The sequence below is a fragment of the Grammomys surdaster genome, unplaced genomic scaffold (assembly GCF_004785775.1).
Source record: "Grammomys surdaster isolate TR1022 unplaced genomic scaffold, NIH_TR_1.0 223, whole genome shotgun sequence".
Lineage (NCBI taxonomy): Eukaryota > Metazoa > Chordata > Mammalia > Rodentia > Muridae > Grammomys > Grammomys surdaster.
Genome location: NW_021604668.1, coordinates 3,275,296 through 3,294,293, shown reverse-complemented (window position 1 = coordinate 3,294,293; position 18,998 = coordinate 3,275,296).

Below are 18,998 nucleotides of genomic sequence, written 5' to 3'. Positions count from 1 at the left end.
TTGCTATTAGTCTTCTTACTAGAGGTATTACATAAAGATTGGGCTGGTAAGATTAACTTTTTAAAATATCCCTGATAAAGACAAGGCCTTTAACTGACCAGAGAAGTTAGTTATTTCTTTTCTTTTTCTTCATTACATCAAGTAACAATGTGTGATACAGGTGTTTTCTCTTGGGCATTAAAAAAAAAAAAAAAAAAACAGAAGCAAACACAGTCAAAGACAAAAAAAAATGTAAAAATGTAGATGGATTCATGCGACACATTGTGTTTAATGTCAACTAATACAAATTGTTAAGCTTGTGGCTACAGAGGGTTTGATAATATATATGAAAATCTCTAGACACTGTTTTTGAAATACAACCTAGTTAATGCTGTTGCTTATCTGTTGGAGAACATCCAAATTTTATTACATTCCGAGCCTTTTATGCCGAAGATTTGGAATGAATGGAATTATTCAACATTCCCTCTCTCTTTGGAAAGAGAGAAGTATAAGTTTTAATGCAGATATCACTGTGACCTCCTACTGACAGGTCTGGTTTATGCCAGATCACTCTCAGGCACTTAGGGAGGAGCTCACAGGTTGATAACTATGTAATGAGAGACATGGGAAATATGGTGTCTTCTTATAGTGTCCTAGCACCAGTGCTTACATATTTAGGTTATCAGAAGTCATTGATGGCTCAAGAAATGTTTGCATTAGACTTTAAAGCAGTACAGAAGGTATATTTTTTTCTCTCATTGGACTTTTAAGGGAAATTTGATTGTTCCTTTTATATAAAATTGTATAAAATTCTTGTTGATAAAAATATTTCTTAAGAGTTTTGTAAATACTTTATAACATTAAGCTTTTATTTGAAAATGTAAAGTACAAAATAAAGTGAACTTCAGCAATCCTAACTGAGTGCCAAGAATAATATTTAAAAGCAGGATGGCTGATGAATGCGTTTATAGAATTGAATAGTGACGTAGTGAAAATGGTTTAGCAGTATGTCTTTAGCAGTCATTTTTTTTTTTTTTGCTATATTCCCATAGCAGAATTGTAAGTTTTCTCCTTGGCCCATGTTGGGTCCTTGGCCACTTTAGCAGTGTCATGCATGGATTCCATATCATACTTTAAATCCAGCCAAAAGATGGTTGGTTATTCCCATAGCATTTGTACCACTATAGCACCATTATATCATGTGTGATAAAGATGATTATCTTTCTTCTCTGGTGGTATGCACAGTACCTTCCAGAATCATTTATGCTAGTAGTCAGTAGGGTGAAGCTTCCAACTCATTTCTCTGTGTTCAGTGATATAAGTGTATTTATCAATGGGGCCTTACCATCAAGGTTGTGAAGAACAACTAGCTGCCTTGGCAATAGCTTGTGATGTTTGTGAGAGTCATGGGACCTCTTTGGCCAAGTACTCACCAAGATGTAACCCATTCCTGGCACTGGAAGTTTTCCTTGATAATACAAGATTTCTAGTTGGGTCGTCTCCCCATTATATGGAAGTCAACTACAGTTAACTTTTGTATGCATATATATATTTAGAAAGCTTTTGCATTAGTAGATTTACATATGATTTTTAAAAGTGCCTTTGGTGTTAGTTTTTCCTCCTCTACTTTTCTCTCCCACTCCTCTCCCTATTTAATCCTCCTATTCTAGTTTTTCTCTTTATCATATTCAATTTCCCTCCCTTGAGAGATGATCTCCCTCCAGTCCTTTTGGATAAAGCAGCACACAGCCTGCAGAGTGGGAAAAAAGCCTTTACTAATTATATACCTCATGGAAGGTTAGTAACCAGAGTATGTAAAGAACTAAGAAAACTGAACATGAAGAAAACATCCCAGACAAAAATGGGATACAGAACTAAGCAGAGTGTTCTTAAAATATGGAACACAAATAGCTGAAAACAGTTAAAGAAGAGTCTAACATTCTTAGTCATCAGAGAAATTTAAATTAAAACTGCTTAGAGATTTCATCTTACGCCTGTCAGAATGGCCAAGATCAGTAAAACAAATGACAACTCCTGCTGGATGTGGAGTAATGGGCACACTCCATTGCAGATCAGAGTGCAACCTTGTACAGCCATTGTGGAAATTAGTGTGGCTGTTCCTCAGGAAACTGAAAACACATCTCACAAGATCCAGCTATATTACAGTTGAGCATATACCCAAATGGTTCTACATCCTACTATAGAGATTGTTCATTCATGTTCATTGCTGCCCCGTTGGTAATACCTAAAAATTGGGAACAGCCTAGATGTTCATCAACTGATTAATGGATAATCAAAATACGGTACATTTACCCAATGGAATATTATTCACCTGTTAAGAACAACAAAATTATGAAATTTGCAAGGAAATGGATGGAGCTTAAAAAAATCATCCCAGCTGAGGTACAGAGACCCCCCCCCAAAAAAAAAGGTGAAACATGTGTTTTTTGTTATTTGTGGATGTTAGCTTTTCATCTTTTGATATATGAGCTACAGTCAACTTACTTTTACTAAATGCCTCAGCAGTTAAGAGCACTTGTTCTTCCAGAAGACCTGAGTTTGTTTCCCTGAACCTACATTGGGTGGCACTTCGCCACATGTAACTCCAGGTCCAGGGGATTCTATGCCTTCTGGTCTCTGAAGGTAACTGCTTACATGTATGTAGACACCCACTTTAAAAAACAAATGTATATGCATAAAAGTTTAAATGTTTCAATGTTAATATTGCTGTTACATCTGAAACATGGTGATCTGTTTTGCAAGAAAAAGGTTCTAGGATTAAGGAGACCTCCACACATGCTTCCTAGTGTGCCCAGCAGTGAGAGTCAGTCATCCATGTAGGCCAGGTACTGTGAGGAATGTAGAATTCAGGAGACTAAGACACCTTTGTAGCTTTAACTTTTCTCAGTCCTGCTTTTAATAAGGGTTCTTAAATGCTTTAATCTCCCTTCTAGCCCACCACCCACTAATGGTAGAGGAAAAGAAAGATTATTAGGATATGGAAGAAGTGGACCTGCTTTTTTTGTTATTGTTGTTTGTTTGTTTGTTTTTTTGGTTTTTCGAGACAGGGTTTCTCTGTGTAGTCCTGGCTGTCCTGGAGCTCACTCTGTAGACCAGGCTGGCCTCAAACTCAGAAATCTGCCTGCCTCTGCCTCCCAAGTGCTGGGATTAAAGGCGTGCGCCACCACTGCCCAGCTAGAAATTATTCTTTGGAGCAAATCTCATCTGTGTTTTCAGGAAATCAGCAGTTCAGTTCACAGGATCCAGGAGCAGCAGCTTGATCCACTCGCAAATGCTTCACAAATATACCAGCAGTCCAGTTCAGTAGAGTCAGAATCTCAAACACAAATCAGCAGCAGTAGCAAGACCTAGCAGAGACAGCCAGACCTCAGCCAAATCAGCAAGAGTCAGCAGGAAGGATTAGGGCCAGCAGGGATGCCAGAAGTTCTTTGCCAAGGTTCTCTCAATGAAGGGAAGATCAGCCAAGACTTGAGACCATGAGCAGTGTTGCAGAGCTAGGTATGCCAGCAAGCCCCTCTCAGTCTGTTCAGTTCTGTTTATACTCCCTCCAAACATCATGTGACCTCCATGGGTCTTGCCTCACCATGAGTCTTGCGTCAGCAAGTGAGTCTGTATCAGCTGACATCACTCTGCCAATCTGCCAGAGTCTGAGGAAGCAGCAAGAAGCTGCCAGCACACCACCAGAAGTGTTTTCATGCCTTTCTCTCTGTGGAGTCATGACAAATGGAGCTCAGCTACCCAATGTTAGTAAGGAGGACCAATACACGTGTATCATTGGGGAAGAATCCCTCATCATGTCCTTTCACAAACATCCTTTCACTTGCGTCGGCTTCAGGGAAACACTCCTTCACGTGTTTGCCCCAGCAAAACACCATCTGAGACAAATGGCTTTCCAAAGAAGCCGGAAGTTTTCACTTCACACCCAAGACTGTTTTTATTCTGATTTTAAATTTTTGTATTCTGTCAGTTACTTCACATTCTCCGCAAAATGGATGTGTTGATATGTGCATGCTGCTTCGCATGCAGTGGTGACATTTTGGGGCTTTGGATTACATTGCCTAAAGCTTTTAACCCCCCACCCCCACACACACCAGGCACCCTGTGACTAGTGTATACTTTCCAGTGCATTCTGCTGACTGGGTGGCTGCTTCAAGGCTTTGTTTCCAGTGCATCCTGCTGGATGTGGAGCAGTGACTCACTTGGTTTTGGTTTACACTGCCCAATGCCTGCTGCTGGGTATGGGTATGGGTGGCTACTTCCTGGATTTGGCTTACACTACGTGACACACTCTTCTGGGTGTGGGTGGTGACTCAAGTGCTTGGCTTTGCACTGCCTGATGTTTACTGTTGCCTTCCTTACCAGTCTTGGATCTTTGCAGGGAAACGGCTGCTCTGACCTCTGATCTATGTTTTATATACTTTATGTCTTGCTGCGTTGACTGACTTTTTTACATGCTGCCTTGGTTCTATCTCACCATTGTTTGTGTTCCTTGGTGGCCCCTTGAGAATCTTTGTTCTGGGGGTTTCTGAAATTGTTAGCCTCTGACTCCTCTCGTGCTGCTCCTAGGCTCCCAAATCCAGAGCAACATGGCACTGGTCTCTGTCTTATATTAGTGACTTCATGTGACTATCTGCCTGTCTTTACTGAATTGTAAGAACAGCCACGGAAAAACAGATTGATACTGAACATGTCTAGACAGACAGACAGGTGGATGGATGACAATTCAAGTAGACTTCCTGAGCAGTTAAGGCTGAGCCAAGCCCCTGGGATAATCAGGTGTCTTCTGTAGGTCCCTGGTGTACACATTAGGTGGTTATGTGATAGATTGCTGGGTTGCTGTTGTCCATCACAATGCTATGTGTTCCCTTTGTGTGGTCCAGGTGATGATGTTACACTCTTTTCTTTGTCTGGTGTGTTCTGTAAGTTCTCAGTCCTACTTTTCCTGATATGTCATTAGTATTTCCCCTGTGTTCATATGTACCCAGTCTACTTCAATAAGTGGTTTCTGTGGTAGTTTGAGAATCGCCTCCATAACCTCATATGTTTGAATACTTGGTCCTAAGTTAATGAAACTGTTTGGAGGAGGTGTTTCACTGGTGGGGTGGAGGGGTGACAGGCTTTCAGGATTCAAAAGCTCAAGCCATTCCCAGTTAGCTGTCTCTCCTCCTACTTGCAGATCAGTATGTGGCTCCTTGTTTCTGCTAACATGGCTTTGCTGTGACATCATGGATTGTAACCCTCCGAAACTAATCCCAATTAAACACTTTGTTCATAGTTTCCTTGGTCATAGTATTCTGTCTTAGCAATAGAAAATGACTAAAATAGGTGAGATTGTATGCATCTTATGGGCAGTATGATGCCACATAGAAGGTGTTTCTGTGTACATCCTTCGTCTGCATCTGCTTTCAAGTTGGAGTCAAATGTTACTTATGTAATGGAATCATGAAGGACAAGATAATCTGGAAAAAAAAAAACTGTTTCACACAACATGAAATAACTTGGAGCAGGGCACACAGCCTGGTCTCAACAGCATCCTTTCAGTCCTTAAGAGTGAACTCTCATGGCACCATGGCTACCTGTTTGGTTCCATAGACCCCAGCTCCCGCTTGTCTTGCAGTGACATGCCATGGAGTCAGATGAGGAAGCCTTGTGAATGCTTAGTTGGGGTGCTTCATGCTGAGAGAAGCCACATTTCATGGTGCTCTGGAGAGGATTTCTATGGCCCCTTTCATTCCCAGAAATGCTTCTCCACTGTCTTGTGTCTGTTTTTTATGTTAGGAACCTTTCATGAAGATTATGGAGGAAGCACAGGCATGCCCTAGGAGTCAATATCAAAAGTGACTGAAAAGACTTTATTCATTTCCCCCTGTGTTTTCACCTTGAGTTTGAGCATTGTGAACAAAGGTTGCTTTAGCCATCATGTGAAGAGGACGTCAGCCTGACCTCACTGGCTTTCTGATGTCACACATCCTGTGACATATTCCACAGAGGTGTCTTCCTAGAGGTCCTTTTCATACTGGGTTTAACTAATTCCACAGTATCCCACTTGATGAGGACAGGTGATATGCTGAGTATGCTCTGTCATGGGATTATTTTGAAAGGGAAAATATTCTCAGATCCTGACTTCACAAAACTTTTGGCAATAGTACATTTTTTTAAAAGCATAATGATGAAATGTAAAGGTGAATCAGACACTGAGTCTAGTGTGTTCCTAGCCAGGCCTCACTGCCATGGTTCTGAACATTCATGTGCACACGTTGCATGATATATGCCACTAACTCACAAATGCAGCCCAATAAATGTTCCTTGAAACACCCTGCTACCACTCAACACTCAGATGCTGTGAATTTTTATATCTATATACTACATGCCAAGTTTTTATTTTTCATTTTTAGAGAAATAAGAGTCAATTTAGGAAAACTATTTTTCTACCTTTAGTTGTCAGTATATATTAGTATAACGAGTTCCAGTATCTTAGAATTCTTGTTTCTAAATATAGCTATTTAAGTTGTCTATTTCCTACAGAAATAATATCAATAAAATGAATGTACATCAAGAAAACCATTCGATTGGCTTACATGATATGATCTGAGTAATCTAACAAAAGCTGTCTTCACGCTACAAAGCTGATAAGTGCTCAGTTCTAGATACCTCAGCCATCCCAATATGTGACTGGAGGACTGCTGGAGACTACTGGCCTTCAGTCCACATTGGAAGGCTAAAGGACCTGCATTCTGGTATCAGTGTAGTCTGGTAGCAATAGGGAGATGAACTCACAAGCAGAAGAAGTAGGCAATTAAACAAACAGCACAAAAGCTTTTTCCTCGGACTTGTTTATATCTGGGCTACTGTTGGAAGGTGCTACCCACATGAAGGTGAGTCTCCCTATGTCAGTTTTACCTAATCTAGAAAAATCCCTCAGATTGAGCGAGCCAGGGGTGTCAACTACGCTGGGCCCATGGGGGATCACAGACTAAACCAAAGAGCATCCAGGGGCTGGACCTATTCCCCCACTCATTCATAGCAAATGTGCAGTTTGGTCTTCATGTGGGTCCCCTAACAATTGGTGCAGAGGCTGTTTCTGACTCTTGTTGCCTTCTATTGGATCCCCTTCTCCTTACTGGACTGCTTAGTTGGGCTTCAGTTAGAGAGGATGTGCTTAGGCCTACTTCAACTGGATGTCTCAGAGTGGGGTGGCGTAGCGGGATATTCCCCCCCCCTCCGCAAGTTGGAAGGCACTAAGGTGGGAGGAGTAAGGAGAAGAAGAAGAGGAAGAGGAGGAGGTAGGGAGAAAGGACAAAAGAGAGGAGAACATGGCAGCAGATGTACGTGTGTCTCTAGTAGTCAAAGGTAGTTGATATATCTAGGTTGGGTATTGGGTTACACCTCTAATTGTGTGGGCATCTTGTTATTGAGCATTACCAACCATATAAATCCTTTGGATAATTTAAGCATTAGAGTCTCATTTCTACCGGGTACCAAATGGATGGCGGGATGGTCTGGGCTCATCCCAACCTTGTTGGGAAGATGGCAGCTGATTAAGAACAAGTCAGATTGGGTGCCGCCATTTTAAATATTAACAGTAACAAGTGGTGACTAACATCTGGCATGAGTTCAGTAAAAATTTAAGTCTATCTCACCTGAGAGTAAAAGTTGTATTTTTTTTTTTTAAAAGTGAGTAAGCACTGAGATAACTCACATGACTCCTAGCATGGGAACTAAACAAAAAACACTGCAGCTGAGCTCCTCTGCTGTGGGGAAACACAGGTTGCTGTTTGTTAAGAAAAGAAGGAAGTAGCTTACTTTTAGAGCAGAGAGATTTGAACCGTGAATTAAAATTGAGATATTTGTTTTTAAGATAGATTTAGAAACAGTTTTGTCTGATTCACATGGGGACTCTCGCCTGTGGTTCAGAACAAAGATAGGTAGAGAAAATTTGTCTGTGGTGCTGTGCCTATACAGGTATACATTATTACCCTTCTCTGAGTAATTTATTAAATAAATAAGCCTCCATTGTGGAGCAGTTACTGTATTAAGTATAAAGTTACAATATAGGGATTATTTGCTTTTAGGAAAGATTTATAAACAGATTTGTCCAAATCGTGGGGATTTTTGCCCAAGATTTGGAATTTAGATAGGGAAAATTGTCACTGACTCTAGAGAGTACAGTGTATAAGTGGAGGCTGTTCTGGAGTACAGAGCCAAACAGGTAGATGGTATAAATAAAGGACTGTTCTAGGCAGAGGGCCAAACAAAAAGATAGTGTAAATCAGATGTATTCAGATGATATAAAGTTATATTGCCTCACAGGAGACTCGGGTTCTGTCTAACGTGGGCCCCACGGAAATTTTGGGTTCATTTCCTGCTTGACAAAATAGGAAAGGCCTAAGAATAGGCACATACAGTACTTCAGTTAAAATAAGGAAAATTGTCACTGACTCTAGAGAGTACAGTGTATAAATAGAGACTGTTCTGGCAGAGAGCTGAACAGAAAGATAGTGTAAATCAGGTGTATTCAGGTGATATAAAGTTATATTGCCTCACAGGTGACTCAGGTTCTGTCTAAAGTGGGCCCCATGGAAATTCTGGGTTCATTCCTTGCTTGCCAAAATAGGAAAGGCCTAAGAATAGGCACATACAGTATTTTAGCTATTAAATTGATTTTATTTTCAAGATGGATATGATTTTCAGTATTGTGATTATAATTTTCCTCTGAGAAAGAAGTCAAGATAAAGGTTTTTCTGGTTACTGGCTCAAGGAAATGATGTTTTGGGAAAAAAGTTTTGTCTGTGTGTTTTCAGAAGAGATAATTTAGGTATTTCTACCTCCCAGAATTATATGGATTAGATATGACAGAGACAGGCTGCCAGAAGACTAGATTCCAGAATTCAAAAAAAAATTATCTTGATACTAAAATTTGTTTTGAGAATTGTATATTGCAGAACACACAGCCTTGGTGTATCTACTCATCAAGTAAGTTGAGGAGACCTGCTCAAACCTCTGATGTCCTGGAATTTCAGCTGGATGCAGTGAATACACAGACATTGGAGGCTTATCAATTTACCCTTCCCCTCATCCCTCTTCTAATATATCAATGCCCAAATTCAGCTTAAAGAAGTTAATGAAGAGTCGGCACCCCTATTCCCTGGGCTTGGGGACTGAAGTGGTTAATATTAGGCTGTCCTAGGAAAAAGTAATGGTTTTATTGGAACAGGGAGGAATAGTTAGAATTGATTACATAGTCATAACCTATTTGATAGAAATCTGTATAATTATTATTAAATTTAAGTTATAATTTCTTAAATGGTACAAAATTTATTTTGATTTCAAATTCAAGGGTTTCATTGGTATATTTTCTTCTATTAAGTCAAAATTGGTGGGTACAAGGCTTAGACCCAGTCCTTCTTTTATTTTTAACTGGTCTGAGATGGGTTAGCCTGTGAATTAAGGACTTGTAGCAAATTCATGGCTCTGAGTTTACTGTTAGGGTGTTTTCTAGATTTTAATTAGAAATAGCTGAAAGGAGTTAATGGAAAACAGTCCAGATTGCTTTACATAGATAGTTGGTTTTAAAAAAATCAGAAGTCCACAGAATTGAGATTACAAACATTTTTGTATTAATGTTCATTTTGATTAGAGACCTGTCTGCTCCTGACAGCTTCCCTGTTTTGGATTCTAAGAAGAAATTGAGCATCTTTTGAGTTACTCCATTTGTGGTGAGACAGCCACTAGGCAAAAATTGCTTCTTTTCATCTACAGACAATATACTGTCCAGAAAAAGGACACACTTGCAGGATAGTTGACTGATTATATCCACCAAGATGGAGTAATCAGCCCTTAAAAATTTTGCCTTACTAGGTCTGTCAGATGATCATGGGCCAGAAGGCTGAAGACCAGATGCTCCAACATTTTGAAGTAAGAAACTGTCCAGGTAATCAGTGGTCTCTATAAATTGGCTAAGTTTTAGAAGCTACACTTTGTGCTTCCCATAATTTCAGTTAATTCAGTCATTCTGGATTTCTGGTGGGGTTGAAGACAGGTAGTCTCATAGCCAACTCAGGCTATTTACTTTGGGAAAACAGATTTGAGAGGATGTTTTTCAGCTGATATTCATTGTGAAGCCAGAAATAAGCCAGATTCAGAACTAAGTCTTTTAGTTAGGAGAGATGACAGAGGTTCTGTTTAGTCAACAAAATGATGGACTGGGTGTTAGGTCTATCTTGTACCTTACTGATATGAATTGGTATAGTTGTGCTCTAGTTGTATTTTAAGATAAAGTTTTTTTTTATTTTAACAGGAAGGATGATATTTAGTGGCATATTTTCCCTGCAAGTTGGGAGGAGCTAAAGTGGGAGGAGTAAGGAGAGGAAGAGGAGAAGGAAGAGGAGGAGCTAGGGGAGAGAGGGTGAGAGAGAGGGGAACATGGCAGCAGATGTGCATGTCTCTAGCTGTCAAAGGTAGTTGATATATCTAGGTTGGGTATTGGGTTACACCTCTAATTGTGTGGGCATCTTGTTATTGAGCATTACTAACCATATAAAGCCTTTGGATAATTTAAGCATTAGAGTCTCATTTCTACCGGTACCATGTGGATGGCGGGATGGTCTGGGCTCAGCCCAGCCTTGTGGAGACAGCATGGAAGATTGGCAGAGCCCTCTCTCACGCTGGCGTCTCGAGGGTGGCAGGGCCAGTGTCACTGGCTACCTCAGCCTGTGGCCTGAGCAGAGCAGCGACGTGAATACGAGGCTGATGCCGCTTGTGGCCACAGGCATAGCCTAGTTGGGAAGATGGCTGATTAAGAACAAGCCAGATTGAGTGCCACCATTTTAAATATTAACAGTAACAGGGTGGTGCCCGAGAGGCCCTTCCACTTCTTTGAGGAGGACGGAAGGGAGTAATAGGGGAAGAATTTGTAAGGGTAGGACTGGGAGGAGAGGAGGAAGGGGGGCCTTGGTCAGGATGTAAAGTGAATAAATAAAATTTTAAAAAGAAATGAAAATCCCTCGCATCCACGCCCAGAGGTAACCTAACCTTGATAATCTCTGTGGTGGGAAGTGTGAGGTCAGTAGACTACACTTAAGGGTAGGGGATGAAAGTGGGTGGTGGACTTGCGCTGAATGTAAGCTTGGGAATTCAACAGTCATGAAGTCACACCATATCTCTACCTGCAGATGCTTGGATGGCAATTGCTGCCTAGCCCCAGCAGCGAAAACACAGCATTGTTGTGTTTAATACTGGCCCACAGTTCCTCAGAACATGGCTAGATCACGTTATCTGTAGTCTGTTGTTGGAAAGTAGACCGTGAAAGGTAGCCTTGTCCCTGGTTGAGCTAAGGCTAGAAGCCCCAGAGACCCTGAAGGGATGCTAGGAGCTTTGCCTGCTGTTGGGCACCAGGCCCCTGTCACTAGCCACAGACTCCCCACATATTTGTGGCCATCAGTCATGTAAGGGCAACACCCCAAGCCCTTTAACATTTAGATGAAGAAAAGGATGTGATCTGTGGTCTCAAGACAGAGATCACCATTCTAATGAGGTACCTGGAGGGCTTAGCCGATAAGCTTTTCTTCCCAGCCAAAGGTATTTAACCTCAGGCCTACCCTGAGAAGTGGGGTATGGTTTTACACATCTGCCTTCCACCATGTCAATAAATGCCTTTAGGACTGCCTCTTTTTGTTGGGATCTGCTGTGAGGGGCCACAGAGAAGGCCTTTGCTTGGGAACCCCAGAGCCCTAGCCTCTTCACAGGCCCCGCTGACCCCCATGCCAGCTCCAGCTGTCCCTCGTTTTCCCTCCCCTGAGCTGTGTCCCAGGCTTCCCTACAGCCCAGCACATGCCTGGCAACCCTACAGTCTGTTACTGGAACCTATACATACAAAGAAGGTGCAAGAATACCTTTTTTGGGGATGGAACTGGTTCCAAATTTAGCACACTTGTCATGGAAGGAAGATGAGAGAGTGTGGATTGCTTCTTAGGTAAACACAGAAATAATCATCTTAAAATAAAATTAGACCTCTAAGTGTCCACTTTATCTCCTAAATGTTTTGTGTGTTTAATATTTAAACAAACATTAAAAACTTTAAAAACTCAGGTGTGAAGAGTAGTTAGGATAAAGTTTGAGGACTTTTGTTGTTGTGGTTGTTGTTGCATGCCTGTGTGTAGTTTTTTATTGTTTCTGCTTGAGACAGGATTTCATTGTATCCCAAGGTGGTCTTGAACTCATGTTAATCCTCCCGTCCCAGGCTGTCAATTGCTGGGATTACAGGTACAAGCCACCATATTAGTTTGCAAAGATTTTCTAAGGACACATTTGTCTCTCCTAGGCTCTTGGGAATACCAGGTACAATGCACTCCAGGAGATGGCTGGATACTCCTGCTGCTTACAAGACCACATGCCACAGCAACAAAACCTGCTTTTTGACAGGGGTCCACTGAGAAACCAGGCTCATGCCACTTGGAGAAGAAGCTCTTAGAAGTTTAGTTCTGTAGTTTGGAGGACCTTGAAACTATAGGAATGGACCATTATCATGTGAGCGTGTTGGTAGTTCACAACTTCCTTTTAGGACATATGGGACTCGAGCCGTTGTGTGTTGTTAGCCTATTTCAGAACAGACCTGCCCCTGGTGCCATGTCCTTAAGTGGTGAAGCCTGTGGGCTAGAAAAGATTGAGCAGCTGGACATAGCATCCTTCTGAGATGCTCAAGATCTAGGCATGTTGCTTGGCTCCAATAGTGCCTCTGCTTTATATTTTTGATGTTCTGGCTTCAAAAGTAAATCTGATTTCATGTTTGATCGATATTGCTGGCATTCACACTTGTCATCTTATTTATCGCTTTTCCCCCTTCGTCATAAATATTGGGTTAATCCACGTGGATCTCCTTTAGATCAGAATTGACATGTAGCAGAAGTTGCACAGGGATCCGTCTAATATGTATGACCATGACAGAGACTGGCAGCTGTCTTTGGCACGGTGAAAGTTAATCTTGATTGTCAACTTGACAGGACCTAGAATTACCTCGGAGACAAATCTCTGGGCATGCTTCTGAGCAGTTTTCTCTACTCTACCTGTAGGCTAGGGTTTTGGACTGTATCAAAAGAAAGTAGGCTGAACATTTAGCATTTATTGTTCTCTTCTTCCTGATACAATGTGACCAGCTCTATCACGTTCTTGCTGCCATGCCTTTCTCACTATCCTGGACAACCCCTTGAACTTCCTTACACTGCTTAGGCCTAGTGTTTTATCAAAGCAGCAGGAAATCTAGTATGGTCATATGTGTATCTTTAAAGCCCTACAGTTTCCACCTTCCCTTTATAGAGGCGACAACAGCCATTTGAAATAGGCCCATAAGATCTGAAGAAACAAAATGTACAAGAGAACCCTCTTCATGACCCCTGGTGTGGTACCTTCCTTCCTTTACCTGTTTCCTTCTTCACACAAGAGTGGGAAGTTGGAAATCAGAGCTGCCAGTTCACCAGGGTGGAGAGCTGACAGCACTTGGTTCTGGCCACGCAGAGCAGTTAAGCAGCCTCAGTGTTCCACGGGTAGATTTGTATTGCACATGAAAATCAAGAAAATAAATCTCTAGTTTGTTTAAACTGCCTTGGGTGTGTGTTGTATGAACTCCAAATCAGGAGTGTTTGACAGGTTGAATTGTCCTTGCACTCCCAGGAAAAATACTTTACTCAACAGTGCTTTTATGTGAGGCAGCTTTCGTTTTCAGATGTGCAGGAAAAGCACATCCGAACAAGAGATTGTTTTGAGCAGCCTCATTAAACTTCCTTCTTGTCTTTTTTTTTTTCTTCTCACCATGATATTTTACAGCAAATCTCGGGCTTTGCACAATTTGCCTCATAAATTCTCTGAATGTGTTTCTGATCGTTACACTATCTTAAATAAAGTAAGACAATTACTACACTTAAAAGTTTCTCCCAAGCATAGTGTTGCATGCTTGTAATCTCAGTAGTTGGCAGGATGGGATAGGAGGAAAAGCCTGGGCTTACCTCAAAACACTTTCTTCTGGACAGCAAGCTGTCTCAGCAGTTAAAGCTCTCGGCACAGAATAGTGACAAGCTGAGTCTGATCCCTGGAATCCACACACGGATGGTAGTGAACCAACTCCCAAAGTTCTCCTCTGACCTCCACACGTGCACTGTGCTATGCACACATCACGTGCACATCAAACGTACACCATCAGTAACAACAAACACCTTAGAACGAATTAAAATTCTAAAATGCAAAATAAAGCTACCTAAACTCATCTTATACCAGACTTAATTATGTTGATACTACCAAACTTATTAGCTGATAAATTTCACGGACATCTAATTCCCATTATCCAGTTTTTAATCTGAGAATACATTTCCACAGTGGTTTGTTTGAATCCGGTTTCAAACTAATTAATTCATATGTTCTTTAACACTCTCAATATATAACAAGTTCTTCCCTCTCTCCCACATGAATCTTTTTGAAGAGACTGGGTGACTTGAGACATTTTGTACGTTTGCCATGCATTTTAATTCATGTTTGTCTGTCTCCCATCTCTCCTGTAGATGAGGAGAGGCTAGTTAAGACTCATGTTCCATTTTCCTCAGAAACACTGAGGGCTTCCTGTTGTGTTGTGGGCATTGCAGGTGCTTTAACTTTTCCCGTGAACGATCAATATTATTATTATTATTATTATTATTAATTTTGGTTTTTTGAGACAGGGTTTCTCTGTGTAGCCCTGGCTGTCCTGGAACTCACTCTGTAGACCAGGCTGGCCTCGATCTCAGAAATCCACCTGCCTCTACCTCCTGAGTGCTGGGATTAAAGGCGTGCGCCACTGCTGCCCGGCCTGATCAATAGTCTTAATGATTATTATCTACTGTCTTAGGGTTTTACTGTTGTGAGCAGAGACCATGACCAAGGCAACTCTTATAAGGACAACATTTAACTGGGGCTGCCTTACAGGTTCAGAGGTTGAGTCCATTATCATCAAGATAGGAGCATGGCAGCATCCAGGCAGACATGGTGCAGGAGGAGCTGAGAGTTCTACATCTTCATCTGAAGACTGCTGGCAGAATACTGGCTTCCAGGCAGCTAGGGTGAGGGTATTGTATTAAAGCCCATACCCACAGTGACACACCAACTCCAACAGGGTCACACCTCCTGATAGTGCCACTCCCTGGGCCAAGTATATACAAGCCATCACATCTACATTGTTTTTAATTAACTCAGAGTTTCCTACAATGTATTCTGATTGTACTCATGCCCTCCCATGACTCCTCTCAGATACTCTCCCACCTCCCTACCTGCCCAACTTCATGTTTGTTCTCTCTCCCTGTCTAATTTTTTTTTCTTTAAAGCCATCAAGTCCAATTTGTATAGGCTAACTATTCCTGGGTGTGAGGCATGCCCTGGAGTTGTGCTTGATGTATCAGATATAGAAAACTAATTTCTCTTCTTCTAGCAGCAATTAAATATCAATAGCCCCTCAGCTAGCAGTGAGGTTGTGTACCCCAAGTTCTTTCTACTGGCTGGGATTTTGACTGTCTTGGGCTTGTGCATACTGTCATAGTTGCTGTGAGTTATATGTTTACCTTTGCTGTTGTTTCTAGAAAACACTGTTTTCTGGCTCTTATAAAATTTTTGGCCCTTTTTCTGCATAGATTCCTCAGCCTTGGGGGAACATCCAATTCAGGGCTAGGTACTCTAAAATCTCCTTTTCTCTGCATAATGATCCTACAACCTTGAAATTAAGAGTCTCATGCTCTACCGACTGAGCTAGTTGTGAGCCCTTTGTGTTAATTGCCATCTACTGCAAGAAGAAGAATTGTTGATGAGGGTTTAGCAACATGCTGGTCTAAAAATATGGATCCTTGCAGGAATTTGCATGTAACCCTGCTCAGGGCCCATGCAAATCTTATCTGTTGTTACAGTTTTGGTATTATGTTCTGCCAAAGCAAGCACATATACATTATTTTATACTATAAGATAAGAAATGGCAATTTTCTAGACACATCATCCTTTTGTATTGATCACGTGCACTTTTATTATAAAGAATATTTTGCTTTCAAAATCATTTACTGACCCAAATATTTGATGCAGCACGGTCGAGAAGAATACTTAGGTTTCTCCACTGACCAGCTTTTAGAAGAATGACTTGCTGCCAGAATTCCTTAGTTATCAGGGATGTTTCAGAATTCCTTAATTATCAGGGATGTTTCTGAATATCATTATGTGTAAATTTATTTTTTCTCTCTCCTTCTCTTGGTTTTTTTAACGGAGGGTTTTTATGTGTAGCCCTGGCTGTCCTGGAACTCACTCTATAGACCAGGCTGGCCTTGGACACAGAGCTGCCTCCCTCTACCTTTCAAGTGCTAGGATTAAAGTCGTGTGCCACAACCACCTGGGGTGTTTTTATATTACTGAAATATTTTATTACACTGTGGACATTATTCTTTCTGATGCATAAGTTTTTTTCATCTTTGACTTATAGGAGCTTCCTCAGGTTTATTGTTATTTTGTTTTCAGACAAGAGATTTACTTTTGATCCTTCTGCCTTTGTGACCAAGTGTTGAGTTACAGGTGTGTACCACCATGGCTGAGTAAGTCACAAATTTGTTCCTGTGACCCTTTTACAGGTCCCTTCCCCTTCTCCTGACAATGTGTCCATGCTTGCTTTCTGTGCGATGACCATTGAGATACCCTTTGGTAGGTAAGATCAAACCTAAATCCATACCCTGGTTTAGTCTTCTATTAGTGGTTAAAGCTCCAGATTTTCAGAGACTTACTTCTCATCTTTTAAACTGGAGTTACTACTGCCTATCTCACTGTCCAAGACACCCACTAATTATGTACAGATTAGTTGTGCAAGTGAGTGTGTGGACCAGGGAACTGGAGTGGCACACGGGGAAGTTAATACTCTAACATGGGGACAGAGTACATGGTACTCAGACTGGGGATTTCTGTTTCTGCTCTAGAGTCATTTGGTTCTCAGATGTCCTACCAAGGACCAGCCTCAGCTAGGTCCAGGTTCTTGAGAGAGGGTTGTCTGGGAGAGGGGCGAAACAAATGACATTGACATGAGGTCAAATCGTGGGTCCAAGCTGGTGGCTTAGGTTCTGCTGAACTGGGTTTCCAGACTGTTCTTTGTCTGTGTGTTCTACCCTGCTCTAGACAGTTTTTTTTTCTTGCTATTCTAAAAACTCTCTGATTGAGACAGCTCTCTCTGCTAGTAAAAATTCCAAAAGCTCTCTGGATAGCTCATGGTTTTCTGACCAAAGTCTGAAAAGCTTCTATAAAAAAATTCTTGGATCTTCCGATCGTGTTGAAAATCCTGTTAGAAAAAATTCTAAAAGTAATTCTTGGATTTTCCGATCAAAATCAGAAAACCAGAAAAAAAAAATACTAAAAGAGCTGTGGACAGCCTTCTCTGGATAGCTGCTAGAAAACATTCTAAAAGAGCAGTGTCAGCTCTCTAAGTAATTTTTGGGATTTCTGACCTAACCCTAACCAAGTCAGAATTCCTGTTAGAAAAAATTCTTCAAGAGCTGTTTTTTCTCTCCAAGGATCTGTAGACAGCTCACCTCTTGCTAGGAAAAAAAATTTACCTGGGCGGTGATGGCGCACACCTTTAGTCTCAGCACTTGGGAGGCAGAGGCAGGCAGATTTCTGAGTTTTTGAGTTCGAGGCCAGCCTGGTCTACAAGGCTATACAGAGAAACCCTGTCCCAAAAAACCACCACCACCACCACCACCAACAACAACAAAATTTAAAGAACTACTATTGCTTTCTGCTTGCTCTTCTCATGCAGACCAAAAGCCCAGTTTCTTTATTTACATGTCAATTTAGTTATTTATTCCAGGTTCCCTTTTGATTGTGCTATGAATCAGCAGCCTTTGACCCTAGCCCCATAATTCTTAGGAGACTGCAAACACGTTTTTGCAAAAGAATTCTGAGATCTGGCTGCCTCTGTTAAGCACAGATCAGCTGGGTGGGACCCCATCTTGAAATTACCATTTCTACCACACTTGGGTCTGGACTTGGCTTTGTCCCAGGCTAACGTTGACCTCTGGAATCTGCCTGCATTTATTTGTATCTTGCCTGTCTTTGTATCTTTCTAACTAGCTGGCTCATAGTGTAGCTGTCCCTGTTCCTTTAGATCTGTGAAGCCCCTTAAGCAATTCATATTGCATCCTTATATTTTTGTATAGTTGAGAAAGTATATATTTTTGAGCTCATGATTTTAAGAGGTCTTTTCTACAGCCTTAAGGGCTGTCCTGAAAGTCCCAGCATTTACCATTTTGCTGAGACATTAGCCACACTCTTGCCTCCTGGACTTATGCAGTTTCAGATTATCATAGAGTCATTAACAGGGAGAAGAACTCTGAGGAATGTGAAAATATGTACGTTATTGTACAAACAAGCTTTATGCCCATGGCAGACATTGACACTGGTGGAGGGCCCATGTTCACTGGCTCTGTCCCCACCAAGGCCATGCCGGACTCAGCAAGGACTCACAGTAGATACTTACAGTTCAAACTAGACGCAAAGTTGTGTTGGTTTAACTCTGGGGATATACATCCTTTGCCACATGGTTTAGGACTTAGGCTCAGTTCTCCATAGCCTAGACTCTGCTCCATTGCCAGAAATGCAAATCTCTCCAAAGAGCTCAGTAGTTTAATTAATTAAGGCACTCAGTATCCTTTACAATCCTCAGTCCCCGAAAGGCAAACTGTAAATTAGGCCCTCCCAATCGCTAATGAAAACAGAAAGCCTCCCTATAGGAACACTAGTGAATTGAACACAGTACAACAAAGTGTTGTATATATTCTTGGCTCAATGTGCACTAGGGGTTCAGGAGACAGTCCTGGCTGGGCAATTAGCTGGTGACAGAAGAATGTTCCGGATATGTACATTCTCAGGTGTTAGTTCTTTGTTTCATCAGACCACAAATTACAAGCTTATAGGAACTGTTTCATCCCATTTGTTGGGTGTGGCTGCCTTAGGTATTGGTGATG